This window comes from Vulpes lagopus, chromosome 13, assembly GCF_018345385.1.
Source record: "Vulpes lagopus strain Blue_001 chromosome 13, ASM1834538v1, whole genome shotgun sequence".
Classification (NCBI taxonomy): Eukaryota; Metazoa; Chordata; class Mammalia; order Carnivora; family Canidae; genus Vulpes; species Vulpes lagopus.
The window spans coordinates 12,066,896-12,085,646 of NC_054836.1; the positions used below are offsets into that span (position 1 = coordinate 12,066,896).

The 18,751-nt window shown below is 33.5% G+C and overlaps 1 pseudogene; it reads left to right on the forward strand.

Annotated features, from left to right (window-relative positions):
* The first annotated feature begins 8,790 nt into the window (after positions 1-8,790).
* Positions 8,791-9,027, forward strand: LOC121474644 (annotated as a pseudogene).
* Positions 9,028-18,751: the final 9,724 nt, after the last annotated feature.

Here is an 18,751-nt window from a genome sequence, read left to right on the forward strand (position 1 = left end):
GATTATTACTATGAAGAACTATATTATTCCTGTATTTTTCCCTTAATCATAATTTTAGTGAACTCAAGCTCATATATATTTTTTTTCTTCTTAAAGTGTTCAAGCTCCAATTCTATGCCAAATAGCCTTTGAAGCCTAATGATCCAACTGTTTAATACAAGTATTTTCTCCTACATATATTTCCATGGTTATTTTTGTCACTTTAGTCTATTAAATATAAGGTCTTCAAATTTTGGCCTTTACTCACAAATTGCACTTATACTTAATTCTAGTATTAGGGGAGGGGTATTTTGTGATCAAACTTGGCCTGAGTCCCTTAACAATGATCTTATCTTCTTATACCCAGAAATACATATTTACTTTTAAACCAATAAATGTGATAGAATAGAATATTGTGTGGAAGGAGTCTGGCAAGGTTGGAGTATAACAACGGAATCTCAACCTTATTAGCATGAAAAAGGGAAATTGTACAAGCAAGAAGAAATAAGATGGCACCTGGTGGGCAAGTTGTACATGAGATTCAGATAAAATCTCTATGAGCCCCTGAACCGATTTCATATCCTATGAAAATCCGAATCTCCCTTGAAGATTTTTGTTAATTTTTCAGTGCTTTTGTTCTCCATGAAGTAGAGGCCTCTCTACTTCAAGAGCGATGACTTCTTTAACTGTCACCTTAGTTCTGCTCCATGTTGAAACTCCCATGAATTTTAGTTACCATCTTTTATTCTCTCATTCAAAAGATATTCACACAAAACACTCATTTCTTTATAGACTTACTCAATATTTTTAGGACATTTTGGATGAAGTCATACCATGCATCAAAAAGGCTAATGCATCTTTCTGAAAACCACATTTGTTGCTTCCTTCCTTCTTTTCTTTTCACCCTCTCCCTCTATTATTCAGAGCAATCAGTTCATAATTGAGTCTACATCTTTATTTACATGCTCATGTACCTGAAGTACACAGCAGAAAAATGTTCATCTGTGTAGTGCACCTGGAAATGGTGTTGTGCTTATAGATAATTTTCTTTTTGCAGAAACACTATGTAAAGGGGATTTACTATTTATTATACAGAGCCAGATCCAAACCTGATCACAATGAGGGGAGAGAAGTTATAGTAATGATGATTACTTGTATGATTTTTTGAAGCCAAATCAAGTTCAATTCTTTGTGAGAGCAGTACCAAAGAGGGGATTTCTAACTGCTAAATGTTAACATATACTACAATGACTAAATACACATTAGCTTAGTTCTCAGTTTCTTAGCAATTAGACTTTCTAGAGCTTGTTGAGTTGAAGACATTTGCATTGTATTCCATCACGAGATCTTAAAAGAAATAGAACATATTAACTATAATAAAAATTGATCATTACTGCAATCATAATACTATGCTTTCTGTTTTCCCTTAATGGAGGATTTTTACTGCCTCATACTCACTGTAGTATGTGGAGTATAGGAAGGATTTTTTTATTTTTAATTTTTTCATTCTACTCTTAGAATACACAATGACTGATATGTTTGTGTTTCAGAAGAGGTCTTTCTCAGTTTGTGAGTTATAATACCTAATTCCTAATCTCCCTTGTGAGCATTCTACAATGACCTTGGGAACAGAGTAAATGGATATAGATTTACCATATGTTTGGGACTCCTAGAAAATCTACACTGCAATTCAACCCTATACTTCAAAGTTCAAAAAAAAAAGTTAAATGTTGATCTGCTTCTTTCTCTATGTATGATGACTTCTCTCCCCATCCACTTTACTGCCAAAATTGAAATGGTTATATGTTACATCTTTTCCAGAAAGAATTTATAATTTTTTGGATTTAAGGTAATTAGGTCACTTTGCAGTCTAAGATCTCAGCTGAACTTAAAATTTTTGTTTGTAGATTATCATTATTGTTCTCATTTTTAGTGTTGGAATGACAAAGCTCTGCATATTTCTATATTACAATGGAAGCAGAAGTTTCAAGTCATGTTTTCCTTAAGTTATTTCACTTTGCAGATTATCAATTTCAATATTTATAAATATTAATATCAGAATATTTCTTATATTAAAATGCTTAAGAGTTTACATATTTTAATATGAAGATATGATCTCATTATAATAAGTGATATTCTAACATGATAAGAAAACAAAAGTTTATAAGAATATTAATCATTCATAAAACAGGAAAAATGACTCTTAAGATTCTGACACATACTACAGCAAAGTTGAAACCTGAAAACGTGCTAGGTGAAATAAGCTAGACACAAAAGAACAAATATGGTATAATTCACTTACGTGAGGTACCTACAGTGGTCAAATTCATGTAGACAACAAATGGAATGGATGACTGTCAGGGGAGTGCTATTGTGTAATGAGTACAGAGTTTCAGTTTAGGAAGAGGAAAAATTCTGGAAATGGATGGTGGTGATGGTTGCACAACAATGCAAGTGTACTTCCTACTGAAATGCAAACTAAAAGTGATTAAGATGCTAAATTCTGTGTTTGCTATGTTTTATCATAATAAAACAAAGAAATTAAGTATGTCAAACCCAGTGACAAGTGGTTGTTTCTAAAACTGAGATTAGGAAAATGCAAGAAGAAATCAGAGCATCTTGTCCTGTCAGAAAATAATAAAGTGATTTAAAAAGGGGGGGGGGTGCCTAGGTGGCTCAGTCGATTAAGCATCTACCTTTGCTTCAGGTCATGATCTCAGAGTCCTGGGATGGAGCCCCCCCAACCAGCTTCCTGCTCAGCGGGGAGTCTGCCTCTCCCTTTCCCTATGCCTGCCATTTCCCCTACTTGTACTTTCTCTCTTTCTGTCAAATAAATAAATAAAATCTTTTTCTTTTAAAGGAAAGTATAATGTTAAATGATAAAAAGCTGGGCTGGAAATACTCCCAATGGTCAAAGTTGGAACAATTTGAGCAACAGGTAATTAACAATATTGGATTATAACCCAAACAATAAAATAAACATGAATGAATACACACTGATATAAATAAAGGATTAAATAAACAGATAAAATGTGAGGAAAAGGAGACAATACTTCTCTGCAGAAAACCTTAACTAGTAAATATAAAAATAATGAAATAGAAAAATACCACAGCAGTTATCACTATGGGCAAGATCCACAGATCATATTAATCCTTGTGGATGAAAGTTTAAGGAGAAACAATATTTACATGTTCTTAAAAGATATAGTCCTCAATATATGTTTTATTACAATGGAAGCAGAATAACATTATATTACAATGGAAACAGAATAACATATTGGAGAAATATGGTAGACCCTATAGAGTTACCATTTCTTTTCTTTTTTAATAAATATAAATATAATATTCCACTTTATCTCATTCACTAAGAATGGCACATCATCTCTGTGGTAGTCTTCCCTAAAATTCATAATTTCAACTGTATTATAGAAAACAAGACAAAAGAAAAAACTCTACAGTTTGAGGGAGTCTACAAACTTCTAAATCAATATTCTTCAAGATTGTCAAGATAAAGTAAACAAGGAAAGACTGAAGATCTGTCACAGATTGGAGAATGAAAAAATCAGTGACAAATTAAATAAGAATACTGAAGTGAATCCCAGAGTAGGAAAATGATTATTAGTGGAAATAATGGTGAAATATGAAAAAAATCATGTAGTTTTTAAATAACTAATTTCTTAGTTTCAATAATGACTATGTAAGATGCTAAAGTTAGGGCAAACTGAAGGGTATGAAGAAATTCTGTACACTATTTTTTTTTTAAAGATTTTATTTATTTATTCATGAGAGACACACACAAACACACAGAGAGGCAGAGCCACAGGCAGAGGGAGAAGCAGGCTCCACGCCAGGAGCCTGACATAGGACTTGATCCCGAGACTCCAGGATCGTGCCCTGGGCCAAAGGCCCGCGCAAACCGCTGAGCCACCCAGGGATCCCCTTCTTTCTTTGTTCATTCATTCATTCATTCACCCATCCATTAATTCATTCACTTAAGAATATTCCAATATTCCATTTTCCCTGAATTACTTATGTTTTACAACATATAAATAATTTAATTGGTATTTTAATATAATACTTAACACAGTTTCCCATGTTAAGGTCTTACATGCTTTTAAATTTTGTATATGATATAAAGTCTTACATGCTTTTAAATTTTGAATATGATATCCTTTAAATAAGGACAATCTGGAAAATCCGCATGAACATTAGTTTGTTAAAGTCTCATTCTTGTCTTAACTGCTATTTGTGACTAATTTGAATATCCTACTAACCTTTACTAATTTTTATTAAATTGTCATCACTTAAATTGTCATCACTTATCTTTCTTGCTTTTAATAAAATACTGAGCAAATAAAAATGAAATACATGGAGTAGAGGAAACTAAAAGTAGTATTTTCTTTGCTTGTCTGTTTAGTTGCAACCAATTCCAAAAGTTTCTAAATATGAGCTCAAAATCTACCATGAGACGATTAAAAGCAAAAGCAAAAACAAAATAAAACAAAAACCCTACTACTGTTTTTCCTCTAAGCAAACAAAAACAGATCTAATGGAAACATAGCATCTTTTTTCATTCAGATCTTCAAGACTGAATGATTCCAGTCTTGGAGAAACTTTCAGTCACTACTTTATCAGGCATGGAGTATGGTTAAACACTAAAATAAATAAATATATGAAATGCTTCTTTGGGAATATGGAACCAACTGTTTGTGTCGTGTACTTTGAGTTGATAATAAAGAGCTGATTTCTGACTTGATATATACATTCCCAAAGGCTGTGAGGCTACCTATCACTCTCCTTGACAAAGCAGTAGAAAATCTGACAGTTGTCAGAAAAAAATTCAGTGAGCATCCTAAAAATAAAAGGAAAGAGTGAACTCTTGATCTCCATCCAAGTGATCTCAGCTCTAGAAAGTGCCAGGAGAGTGAATAGAAATGATAGTTTCATTTTGAAATATACTGCTAGTTGATAGTGAAATTATAATAATTAAGTTTCTGGAGCAGACTTAACCAAACTGTAAAGTAGATGACTTTTAAATTTGAGAATTTTAATGGAGATTATTGTACAGTGTTTTCTCATTCTACTGTGATTTGTAACTCCACATGCTTTGTACCTCCTACTTCAACCCCAGCACCCTCTATTCCTCACGTATACCTTTGTGTGAAACTGGACTTATGCCACCATTCCTTCTTTCCTTTTCTTTCTCTCATCCTTCCTTCTGAAAAATAACTATGAAGTGTTGATTATACACTAGCCTCTAGGATCAGAGATCATATACATTGTGTATAAAACAGTCACAGCTCTTAGTCACATATAAAATGTGTGGTGTGATATCTGGCAGATAAAAAAGATAATAAACAAATAAACAAGTATACACATGTCTATTGTATTCTATGATGCATCTTCTTAGCCTGCCTCTGATATTAGCCTTAGTGAATCTATTTTGTGGTAGATAGTTCTGGGGAGACCAGACTTAAATGGTACTGACACTCCCAATTCCTACCGTTAGCATCTTGTCACATTTCATGCTCAGTGCCTTCTCCAATACCACTATAATTATATTGGCCTCTGAGCACATGCTGATAAAAAGGTATGGGTGGGGGATTGAAACCCCAGGGGACAGTCCTCTGCCAGTGGAAGAAAGCAGCTATTAGATAAATGCTCTAGACTTTCTCTATCAGTAAGTCAATTCTAGCAGGTATTTTAAATAATTATCAAGGTTGTTAGTAGAATTGAGCATCTATAGTGAAATATATAATGTATCCCGATATAGAATTTTCTTTATCCCATGAATTGCCCACATTATTCTAATATATCTCCATTCTGGGCTCCATCCTCCCCACAAAATATTTGCACTCAAGTCCTTGTCTCAAGTTCTGCTTTTGGAGGATCAAAAACTTAGAAAAGCCTTCAAATTCATTAAATAAATACATAATTATAAATAACATTAGTTTTGATGACTAATAAAGAGAAGGGTGTCACAACAGAGAAACATTTGTGGATTTTTCTGGGGGTAGGGGAGGCTCACGAGGAGTTAATTCTGTAGGCCTGAAATTGACCTGAGTAGCTTTTCTGAAGTATTGAAAGGGCAAAGGTACCTGCTTAAATTATTAAGTGCATTATTACAATGGACCTGTGTTGAATTTTGGGATGGTTTGTTTAAGCTTAGTAGTGGTGATTATTAGTATCAGTTAGATTGATAATTTTATACTTTCTGAAAATCCTGGAGGGCACTGCCATGGCACTCTACATAGCAAGAAATATGTCTACATTGCTAGAAAGGTATAAGCAGGAGCTGACACTCTATTTTGAGTTCCCTGGTTCTACTGTGTTATCAGACCACCTTGTTGGTTTCTGATCAGATCAGAAGAGAGAAAGCATGATAATTATGGTCATTAGAAATGAAAACTTGAATCTGTGTTACAATTTTTGGTCAAGATGCATAATCTTAAGGCTGCTATTTCTATCTTATATCTTTTCCCTTAAAATAAACCATATGTTAGTGAGCACTGACATTTCAGGTCCTATCATCTTCTCTAACATTAAAACCCTAACTCTCAATGTTATGGCAAATGAATCATATTTATCAATGAGGAACTACATTATTTTGGTTGTTATTGCTATTAAGAACAAATTATTCTGTGTAATCTTGGTTTAACATTGAAGAAGGCACAATATAATGTTCCATATTAACAGATTTAAAGAGACAAAACTTGTAAGTACCTCAATACAAAAGGCATTTGACAAAATTCAGTATTCATTCTTGAGAAAAACTTTCAGCAAACTAGGAACTGAAGGAAACTGTCTCAACCTGATAAGGGTCATTTATGTAAAACCTATAGCTGAAATAATACTTAATCTTGAAAGGCCATGATAAGGAACAAGACAATGATGTCTGCCCTTAATAACTTTGTAGTCAACATTGTAGTGCTATAAGCTAGTGCAATATAGTTAGTGCAGTAAGACAAGGTAAAACAGCACCCAGATTGGTAAGAAAGACATAAAACTATTTTTTAACATGAGATGCTGACATAATTGGCTATGTAGAAAGATAATGGAAACTAAATTACATGCTAGAATTGTTGAATTGATTAAAGTTTTAGAAGACAAATAACTGGGATACTTAGGTGGCTCAGCAGTTTAGTGCCTGCCTTCAGCCCAGGGCGTGATCTTGGAGTCCTGGAATCGAGTGCCACATCAGGCTTCCTACATGGAACCTGCTTATCCCTCTGCCTGTGTCTCTGCAACTCAATCTCTCTCTCTCTCTTTCTCATGAATAAATAAAATATTTTTTTAAAAAAGAAGACAAAATAAATAAATAAATAAATAAGACAAATAACTGACAAAAATTTACTATATTTCTATATACTATCAGTGAAAAATCAGAAACTGAAGCAATAAAAGCAGCTTATAATAGCATCAAAAGCACAATATAGTTAGGGTTAAATCTGACAAAAAATGTTATATTATTTTTTATTTTTTTTATTTTTTTATTTTTTATTTATGTATGATAGTCACAGAGAGAGAGAGAGAGAGGCAGAGACACAGGCAGAGGGAGAAGCAGGCTCCATGCACCGGGAGCCCGACGTGGGATTCGATCCTGGGTCTCCAGGATGGCGCCCTGGGCCAAAGGCAGGCGCCAAACCGCTGCGCCACCCAGGGATCCCAAAATGTTATATTTCTATGCCAAAAATTGCAAAACATTGTTAAAAGTCACTAAAGATCTCAGTAAGAGGAGAAATATATTTTATGTGTTGACTATCAACATATTTAAGATATAAAATTTCTTTAACTGTAGACATAATGCATTCCCAATCAAAGAACCAATAAAGTTTTTTCCCCCTGTAGAATGAACAAGGTGATATAAGAACCAAGTAGAAGCACAACGAACTGGATTAACCAAAGGTCCAAAAAAAAAAAAAAAAAACCAATGATAAATACAACCTACTTTCAAGACCTATTATAAAGCTAGAATTATCAAGAAAGTGCAGAATTGGAGTCAAGGTGAATGAAAAGATCTACAGAATACAATAGAGTGCAGGATGAGATTTATATGTACATTGACAACTGATTTTATAAATGTACAAAGTATACTCAAGAAAGAATGAGTAGTCATTTTGACAGATGTTACTGAGATTATGATATTCCTATATTAAAAAAAACTTTGATAAATGTTTTATGCCCTATGCAAAAATTCAAATTGGATCATACATAAAAATGGAAATCCTAAAATTATTAAATTTCTTTAAGAAATCTTAAGAGAAAATGTTTGTGACAGTGGGTTATGCAAATATTTCTTAGATATAACAACAGAAGCATATTCTGTAGAAAAGAATTTGATAAATTGGATTTGTGAAAAATAAAAGCTCTGCTTTTCAAAAGTCACTGTTAGGAAAGTAGAAACACTTACTAGAGACTAAGAGAATATTTTTATAAATCACGTATCTGGTGAAAGACTTGTAGATAGAATCCACAAAGAGCTCTCAAAAGTCAATAAAAAAACAAACAAACAGTAAAACCACCTAAACAACTACTTCAAAGAAGGTATAGATTTCTAATACATATTTGAAAGATGTTCAAAATCATTGATCAGTAAAGAAACACAAAGCAAAACCTAATAAGATGTCACTAGATCCCTATTATAATGGCTTAATTTTTTTAAAAAAAGAAAGAAAAAGGAAAAAAAAAACCCTGATCATATCAAGTGTTGACAAGGATATGGAGGAACTTAAAGACTTATACACTGTTGGTGAACATGTAAAATGGTCTTTCTGCGTTTACCCTAGAGGTGGCAGCAGGTGCACCATCTACATGCAGAACATTGCCTATTAGTTTGTGGACAGGTACTTGCTGGGAAATGGTCTGGCAGCAATCACATCATGAGCACCAAGGGCCACACATCCATCCAGATGAACATGGCTGAGGTTGATAAAGTGACAGTTTCAATAGTCAGTTTAAAACCAACACTGGCCATTTGCAGGATGGGAGTCAGATAACTCCATCCTCTGGCTAGCAAAGGCCATGGGCAAAGTTTGAAAGAACTTCTGACTGGAGAGGATCATGGATGTGGAATATTTGTCAAAAAATAAATAGCACCCCCCCACACACACACACATGCACAAAAAAAGAAAGATGTAAATGACACATCCACCTTGGAAAACTGTTTGTTTTTGTGATTGCCGTATAATACAGCCATTCTATTAGATATTTTCCCAAGAGAAATAAAAGCTTATTTATCTGTGTATATGGGGGCTAGTACAGAAATGTTCTTAGCAACTTTATTTGTAATACTCGTAAATAAGGGACAATCTGACTATTAACAGGTAAGTAGATTAAAAAAATTATAGTATAGTCACACAATAGAATGCTATTTATCAATAAAAACATAAATATAATATGTATGTAACCAAATTCTTTTTTTCTTATGCTGAATGAAAGAAACCATGCATAGAGGAGCAGATACTTGAGGCATCTGGGTGGCTCAGTTGGTTAAGCATGCCTTCTGCTGGGGTCATGATCTCCAAGTCTTGGAATTGAGCCTGTGTTGGGCTCTCTGCTCAGCCCTCAGTGGAGAGTGTGCTTCTCGCTCTCCTTCTGCTCCTTCCTGCTCCACTCATGTTCTTCTTCTCTCAAAAAAATAAATAGCATCTTTTTTATAAAAAAAGGATATAATTAATAATACTATTTATATAAAACTAATACTAAAACTAAAAAAGTGCAAAGTATTACATTGTGACAGAGAGCAAATATTTTACATATGATATGCTGCTATCATTTGTTTTATAAAGTTAATTATATTTTAAAGTTATTATTAAATTAAGTAAAAAATATATTTTTATCTTCATTTTTAGCATTTCCAGAGCTCTGCATGTCTTTGTCTAAATCCAGATTTTGTCTGATATTATAGTTCTTTTTTTCATAAAACTTTAGCATTTATTTTAGTACAAGTGTGCAGGTAATATATTATCTCAGCTTTCATTTGTTTAAAAAATCTGTATTTCACCCTCAATTCTGTAAAATATTCTTTCTGGGTATAATATTCTAATTTTCCTTTTTATTTCATTACTTAAGGGATGATTCTCCAATATCCCTAGATTGCATTGTCTCTCTTAGTGAGTTTTATGTATTTTATAACTTGATGTCTCTGTAAATAATGCATATTTTTTTCAATGATTTCCTTTAAAATTTCTTTATATTTGGTTTTCAAAAGTTTGTCTTTGCTGTATCTGGAGGTATCATTTGAAGTTGTGTTTGTGTATGTGTGTCTATGTTGGTTTTATTTTATTTTTTAAATATATTTTTAAAAGATTTTATTTATTTATTCATGAGTGACACAGAGAAAGAGAGAGGCAGAGACACAGGCAGAGGGAGAAACAGGCTCCATGCAGGGAGCCCAATGTGGGACTCTATCCAGGTCTCCAGGATCCCACCCTAGACTGAAGGCAGCGCTAAACTGCTGAGCCACCAGGGCTGCCCTCTATGTTTGTTTTAAACCTATTTTGGATCCACTGTGTTTCTAGGATATATTGTTTAATATCTTTAATCATTTTTTGGAAAATTTCTTGACATTTTCTTTAAAAATTTACTCTGTTCCTTTCTTTCTGAGATTCCAATTATATCTTAAACAATATGTTTTTCTTACTATCTCATTATGTTGACTATCTTGTCTCTTGAAAAACTTTTAAAAAAATATTTCTCTTTCTTCTTTTCTTAGCAGTGTGTATTTCTTCATTGAAATCTAGAAAACCTATGTAGCACACACATATATGGAATATTAAATCAATCAAGTATACCTGACTTGTATTTAGGTTTTCTAATTACTCTGCCTGCTTTCAGGACAATTTCTCTAATAATTCCATGTATGTGGGGAAGATATTTCACAGCCTAGTTAAAAAGCTAAGACTGTCTAAAACAGAATCTATATAATTTCATGATTATTTGTCTAATATTTTCCATTTCACACAGAACAAATGCCTACTTAAGGGAATATTCTGTCATAGTCTCTTTTGAAATACTTAATCATAATGATGTATACATTTGCTGGATAGTGGACTGAATCATAGGGATGGATTTGTCTGTATAGGTTGGATACAATAGCTAGGTGTTAAATTTTTATTTGGCAAATGATAATTGATAAAAAAAACACTAAGGGAAAGCCTTGGTAAGTGGTACTATGAAAATGTGGTGGAATGAAATAAGGTAGTAATTTTTTAGCATGAAATATAATGTGGGGCACCTGGGTGGCTTAATCAGTTAAGCATCTGGCCCTTGATTTCTACTCAGTTCATGATCTCAGGGTTGTGACATTGAGTCTCATATTGGGCTCTGTACTCAGTGGGGAGTCTCCTTGAAGATTCTGTCTCTCCCTATGCCCTCCCCCCATTTCTCTCGCTCTCTCTCTGAAATCAATCAATCTTTTAAAAAGGAGAAATACAATGTAACAAAATTAAATAAACCAGTAGGTTTTGTATGTAGTTCTTGACATTGGAATAAAGTAATTATTTTGTAGATAGCATTAAAGTACTAGAAACATATTCAAGGTTAACTAGGTTCTGAGTGGATCTGAATGAATTTGTGTCTTAGCCAACTATTTTGTGTATTTGAAGATATTATTTAATTCTTTAAAATAATAAAAATTATGGGTATCTTTTAGGTTTTAGTGTCCCCCTGTTATTAGAACTCACTTTACTTGATCATGAGATAATTTAGCCTTTCTTAAAATGTCTCAGAAATCATGATTTAAATGTTCCATTTACAAATAGATAACTATCAAATAATCCTAAATACTCCAGAAATTGAAATGAAGACTGACAGAATAATATCCACAACTAATGGGAGGGAAGAAGCCACATTGAAGAAGGTGGGAAGGGTGGAGATATGGTGTAGAGGAGAAACAGACCTGCCTGCTGTGGAGTGGAAGGAACCATGTTGGAGGAGAAAGGCAAGCAAAAGAGGAGCTCACAGAGAAATGCACAAGGACAATATTTCCCCATAGCTATTGGCTTGGAAAATGAGAGAGGCTGAATTTCATTAGTTCTTAAAAACACTGAGGCTTAAAAGTCTGGAGTTTTAAAGTCAGTGGGATTGGCTGAGGTATAGTTCAGGCTGTGTTGCTCTTGGAGAGGAAGCATACAAACAACCTGGGGGGCATACAGTATGAAACAAAAATCTGATGAGCACCTAGAGCACACAGTAGGGAGATTATTTGCTCTTCTTCTAGCACATCCCTGAGATGCATCATTCATGGATACACTTTTCCAGAAACAAAGATACTCCTTTTCCCTTTGCCACCTCCCAGCATAAACACAGTGCCTCCTGCAGGAAGCAGCACAGTGTGGACACTGGCTGCCTAACTTGCCTACACTAAGCCCCACATCCCTAAACTCTGGTGGAACTGCTCTTCTCAGTCATGCTTGCTTCAGTCTCAGCATGGCAGACTCCTCTAGAAGACCAGTTCAGACCCCTGCCCACACTACATCTCTCAACCAGAGTTTTGCAGGGTATCAGTTCCAGTGAAGGTGGTGAGAGGTCTCATTTCACAAGCAGACCAGAGTGTACCTAGTTAAAAGTTGCCAGCCAGGGATGAAACACTACACTCAGTAGACAAGGAGAGCCTCTGCAGATGACTGGTCTGAAGGATAAAGTAGTCAAAACACAGCAGCAGAGAGCATTCAACACACACCGAAGGCCCTCCTTGAAGCACCAGGCCCTGGGCACTACATGATCTCTTCTTCATAAGGCAATTGCTTTCACGAGTAGGAGACATAACTGGCTTTTCTAATGCAGAAAGGAGGGTAGAAACTTAGACAAAATGCTAAGAAGGAGGAATTTATCTCAAATGAAAGTACAAGATAAGGCCATGGACAGAGATCTAACCAAGTGAAACAGATAAAAGTAACATACTTGATAAAGAATTTAAAGCAGTGATCATAAGAATACTCACTGAACTTGGGAAAAGAATAGAAGACATCAATGAGGTCTTTACCACAGAGATAAAAGAGTTAAAAAAGAATCAATCAGAGATTAAGAGTGCAATAAATGATATTAGAAACACTTTTGATGCAATGAACAGCAGGCTAGAAGAAGCAGAGGAATGAATTAATGATCTAGAAGACAATGTAATGGAAAGTAATGAAGCTGAACAAAAGAAAGAAGAATTATGCAAAATGAGAATAGACCTAGGGAACTCAGTGACTCCATCAAACACGATAACATTCATATTATAGGAGTCCTAGAATAATAAGAGAGAAAAAAAGGAGCAGAAAATTTCTTTGAAGAAATAGTAGCTGAGAACTTTCTTAATCTGGGGGAGGAAACAGATATCTGGATTCAGGAGACACAGAGAACTCCCATCAAAATCAAAAGAGCAGGCCCACACCAAGAAAAAATTTAATTTAATTTGCAAAATATTGTGATAAAGAAAAAAATCTTAAAAGTAGCAAGACAAAAGATGTCCTTAGCTTACAAATGAAAATCCATGAAACTAGTAAGAGATTTTTCAGCAGGAATTTAGTAAGTGAGAAGGGAGTGGTATGATATATTCAAGTTGCTGAATGGGAAAAATCTTCAGCCAAGAATATTCTATCCAGCAAGGCTATCATTCAGAATCAAAGGAAATATAAAGAGTTTCTCAAACAAACAAAACCTAAGGAGTTCAAGACCGCTAAACCAGCTCTGCAAGAAATGTTTCCTCTCTTTGAGAGTAAAAGAGACCCAAAGTGATAATATAAACCAGGAATCACAAAATTAGTAAAAATGAACATTTCGGTAAAAATTCAGTCAAGGAACTCACAAAAAGATTATAAAGTGTATATACTTTATATATATATATATATATAAAGTATATGTGTGTGAAGGAGAGATTATGTTTAAACTTAATGACCATCAACTTAATATAAACTATTTGCAGAAGAGGTTATATACAAACCTAATAGTAAATGAACATAAAAAACTACTAATAAACATGCAAAGAATAAAGAGAAAGAAATCCAAATGTATCATTAAAGATAATCAGCAAAGCACAAAAGAGGGAAAGACAAGAAAAGATCAGGGAAGATATCCAGAAAACCAGTAATAAAATGACAATAGCTACATATCTATCAATAATTTCTGTGACTGTAAATGGACTAAACATTCCAATCAAAAAGTATAGAGTGATGAAATGGGTAAAAAAGATCCATCTATATGCTCACTACATGGGACTTATTTTAAACCTAAATACACCTGCAGATTGAAAATGAGGAGATGAAAAAACATTTACCATGCATAGAAGTCAAAATTAAATACTTATATAGGAAAAGTAGACTTTAAAATGAAGACTGTGAAGAGATAAAGAAGCTCACTCTATAATAATAAAGGGGACAATCCAACAAAAATATATAACAACTGTAAATATTTATGCACCCAATATGAGAGCACACAAATATATAAAACAATAACAAACACCGAGGAACTCATTGGTAATAATGCAATAATACTAGGGGAATTTAACATCGCACTTACATTAGTGGACAGATAATCTAAACAAAAATCAACAAGGGAACAATGACTTTGAATGACACAATGGAACCAAATGGTCTTACTGATATATTCAGAACATTCTGTCCTGAAACCACAGAATACATATTCTTTTGAAGTGCAGATGAAACATTCTCCAGAATATATCACATCTTAGGACACAAAACAGGCCTCAACAAATACAAAAAGACTGAAGTCATACTATGCACCTCTTTTGACTGCAACACTATGAATCTAGAAGTCAATCACAAGAAAAAATCTGGAAAGACCACAAATGTATGGAGGTTAAATAACATGTTACAAAACAATGAATGGATCAACCAGGAAATAAAAGAATAAATAAAAATATACATGGAAACAAATGAAAATGAAAACACAAGAACCAGGACTTTTGGGATGCAGCAAGAGTGATCCTAAGTGATCCTATTTTTTAAATGTCTATATTGGGGTGCCTGGGTGGCTCAGTCCATTAAGTATTTTACTCTTGGTTTCAGCTCAGATCATGATATCTGGGTCATGAGATCAAGTCAGCATGAGAGTCTGCTTGAGCTTCTCTCTTCCTCTCCCTCCCCTATGAAACAAAATCTCTCACCTGGATGAAGTTGTGTTTGTCAAGTTTTTCGCAGTAAGTTAGTGTTTCATTTTATTTTTCTGCCTTTCAGAATATTCAGTTTGTTCCAGTTTTGACATTTAGGAGTGCTTTTAGTTGACTCCTGTTTGTCTCCAACACAGCCTCACCAATATGACCTGTGTTTTTGCTTTTGTTTTTTGTTTGCATGTTAGTTTTTATTTGGTTTTGTTCTTCTTAGCATTTCTTTGCTTTCTGCTCTGTATTTATCTAGTATATTTCTTCAGGGAGCCATGGTTGTTTCTGGTTATTTTTATTGGAGAGTGTTACTTGAAAATACATTCTAAGTGTTATATCTGTTGCTACTGGTGGGTGGTTTCCTTTAGGTCATCTCATTGACAGAGCAAGGAAATAAGTGTGCATATTAATCAACATACAGACACATACTTATAAATATTTCTATCTGCAATTATCTCTATCTATTTAAAGTGAAATATGAGGACATAGCGGTGTCTCCACTTTCTTATCCATTACTACCTACATCAGTCTATTCTTACCCCCTTGCTTTCCTATAACCTCTAATTTCAAAACGAAGAGAACTAGCTCCCACAATCCACACCCATTTACTTAATTTAATTCTAGTGTATGTGTATAGGAGTATCACAATTACTAATTCATATCCACATAGCCCATGAAAATATTTTATAAACTAGAATACCTGAAATTCCTTTTGTCTTTAATCTTACAGATTCCATTCATTTCCAAAATGATTTGTGCTGGCATTGCTTCTCCCTAAGTTAAGTGGAAGTGTTTCATACATTTTTCACACTTTTAGAGTCTGCTATTGTAGTCTGGATGCCTTACTGGAATATCTCAACCTCCTAAATAATTTTTTAATTTGCATAAATTAAAGTTTCCTTCTTGTGCTTTAAAGTTCTATGAATTTTGATAAATGCATAATATTCATAGAGCCACCATTAAACTGTCATACAGAATAGTTTTGCCATGCTAAAAATTATCTAAAAAACCCTCACACCCTATCTATTCCCAATCCCTGGCAATCACTGATCTTTTGTTTCCATAGATTTTCTTTTTCTAGAATGTCATGTAATTGGAATAACATGTCATATAGACTTTTCAGATTGGATTATTTTATTTAGCAATATGTATTAAATTCCTCCATATCTTTCCACTGCTTAATAGCTAATTCCTTTTTATTGCTGACTATTATTGCATATAATGTATTTCTCTAATTAGGTTATTCATTTAACTATTGAAGGACACCTTAGTTGCTTCTAATTTTTGGAAAATTATGAATAAATATGCCATAATTATTTGTGTGTGGGTTTTTGTATGGTCTTAATCTTTCAAACTAGTTGCATAAATATATAGGAATGTCATTTTTGTATTGCATGGTGAGATTAAGTTTAGTCTTGTCTGATACTGCCAAAATGTCTTCCAAAGTGACCGTATATTCTCACTAGAAATTGATGAGCATTTTTATCAACATGCCTCCTCACCAGGATGTGATTTTGTCAGGTTTTGTTGGTTTGGCCATTGCTGTTGTTCAATTGTTTTAGCCATTCTAATAGATAATGTAGTGGTTTCTAATTTTTTAAACATGCTATTCCCATAATTAATGAGGTGGAACATCTTCTATATTCTTAGATGTCATCTATATATCTTTGTTATAAGTTTTATGTTTAGATATTTTGCCCATTTTTCCCAATGGGTTGTTTGTTTTCTTATTGTTGAAGTTAAGATCTCTTTGTATCCTTTATCAGATATGTGTTTTGCAGATACTTCTTCCAATGGGCTGTCATTTTCTTATCAGTGTCTGTTATGGATATCCATTTGTTGTAGCTCCATTTATTGGAAAGACTCTTATTTCTCCATGGAACTGCCTTTATGCTTCTATGTTGAAATTCAGTTGTCTATATACATGTGAGTCTATTTCAGGCCTTTCTCTTCTGTTCTATTTATTTGTATGCCTATGTTTTCACAAAGCACACTGTCTTGTTTACTGCAGCTTTATAATAAATCTTGAGTTGTGTAATGCCAGTTCTATTGATCTACATGTCTGTTCTTCTACTACCATACTGTCTTAATTACTGTAGCCTTATAATAAATATGGAAATTAGGTAATATTGCCTTCTAATTTGGTTCTTTTTCAGTATAATGCTAACTCTTTTTTATATTTCAGCTTTTCATATAAGCTTTACATTCAGTTTATCAATATTTTATAATTATTTTCTGTATTCAGATTAGGATTGCATTAAATTTATAGATTAAACTTGAGAGAATTAACATCTTAGTTATAGTGAGTCTTCCAGTCCTTGAAAAAGGACTATATCCTCACTTATTCTTATTTTTTTTAAAGATTTTTATTTATTTATTCATGAGAAACACAGAGAGAGAAAGAGGCAGAGACACAGGCAGAAGGAGAAGCAGGCTCCATGCAGGAAGCCCAATGTGGGACTCAATCCTGGGTCTCTAGGATCACGCCCTGGGCTGAAGGCAGGCGCTAAACCGCTGAGCCACTGGGGCTACCCTTATTCTTAATTTTTCTTGAGGGTCTTCTTTAGACCTATGCATTATTTAGAAGTATGCTGCTTAATTTCTAACTATTAAGGGTTATCCTGCTTCGTTTCCATTATTTACTTCTAGTTTAAATCCACTTTGGTTTTGAACATATTTTATTTGACGTTTATCATTTTAAATATGTTAAAGTTTACTTCTTGACCCAAAGTGTATCATATCTTCATGAATGTTTCATTTGTTTTTGAGAATAATGTGTATTTTGTCACTGTTGGATGGAGTGTTTCACAAACGTCAATTAGATCAAATTATTTAACAATACACAAACAATTTAACTTTCATATTCTATAGAAGGAGGAACTATTGGAGTTCGATGATTTAACAATTTTTTTTTTCAAAATTAATAGGGTTTAAAATATGTTTCTATTATAAGCTGGTAAAAGAAGAGAGGAGATAGTATTTAAAAAAAGATAGAACAGCTCATTTCAATATACCACATCCTGGTGATTTTAACTTTAATATGCAGTACTAAGACACAAAACACACATACATACAAGTAAATAAAAACCATCAGCACCACCAAAACCTTTTTTTATGACCTTGGTGGAGAAAAAGTTAAAAGACACCTGTCCTGTGTAGGTGACATACACATACTTATTGGAAAATTATAGGAACTCCCATTATTCCCCTGACAATTGGTTAAAGATCAGCAGTTGAGGACAAGTCAGAATTCTCTAACTCTGAAAAGGTTAGCCTAGTTAAGTTTCTCTCGCATCATAGGAAATTTCTTTAAAGCAAAAGAGTATAATCAAAACTCACCTAGAAGACTCTATTAGTCTCTTTATAATTACACAATTGAAGTTATCCTAATCATCTACTAACATTTCTTGAGCTATTTTATATCTCTTTTCATAAATTTATCTCCTATTATAATGTTCATTCGAATATATATTAAATTGTTGAATACCATTCTCTTGTTGCCTGCTCTGAATGTCATTTGACAGGTCCTACAGTATCTAAAGGTCAGTAATGTTTAAATGAATATTTTTAACTTATACTGTCCTTTATTTGTGGCAGACACTTGAAAAAGTTTGCAAAATTTTTAGACTTTTATATACCTCATTTTAAAGCATATTGTCTTTTCTGTGT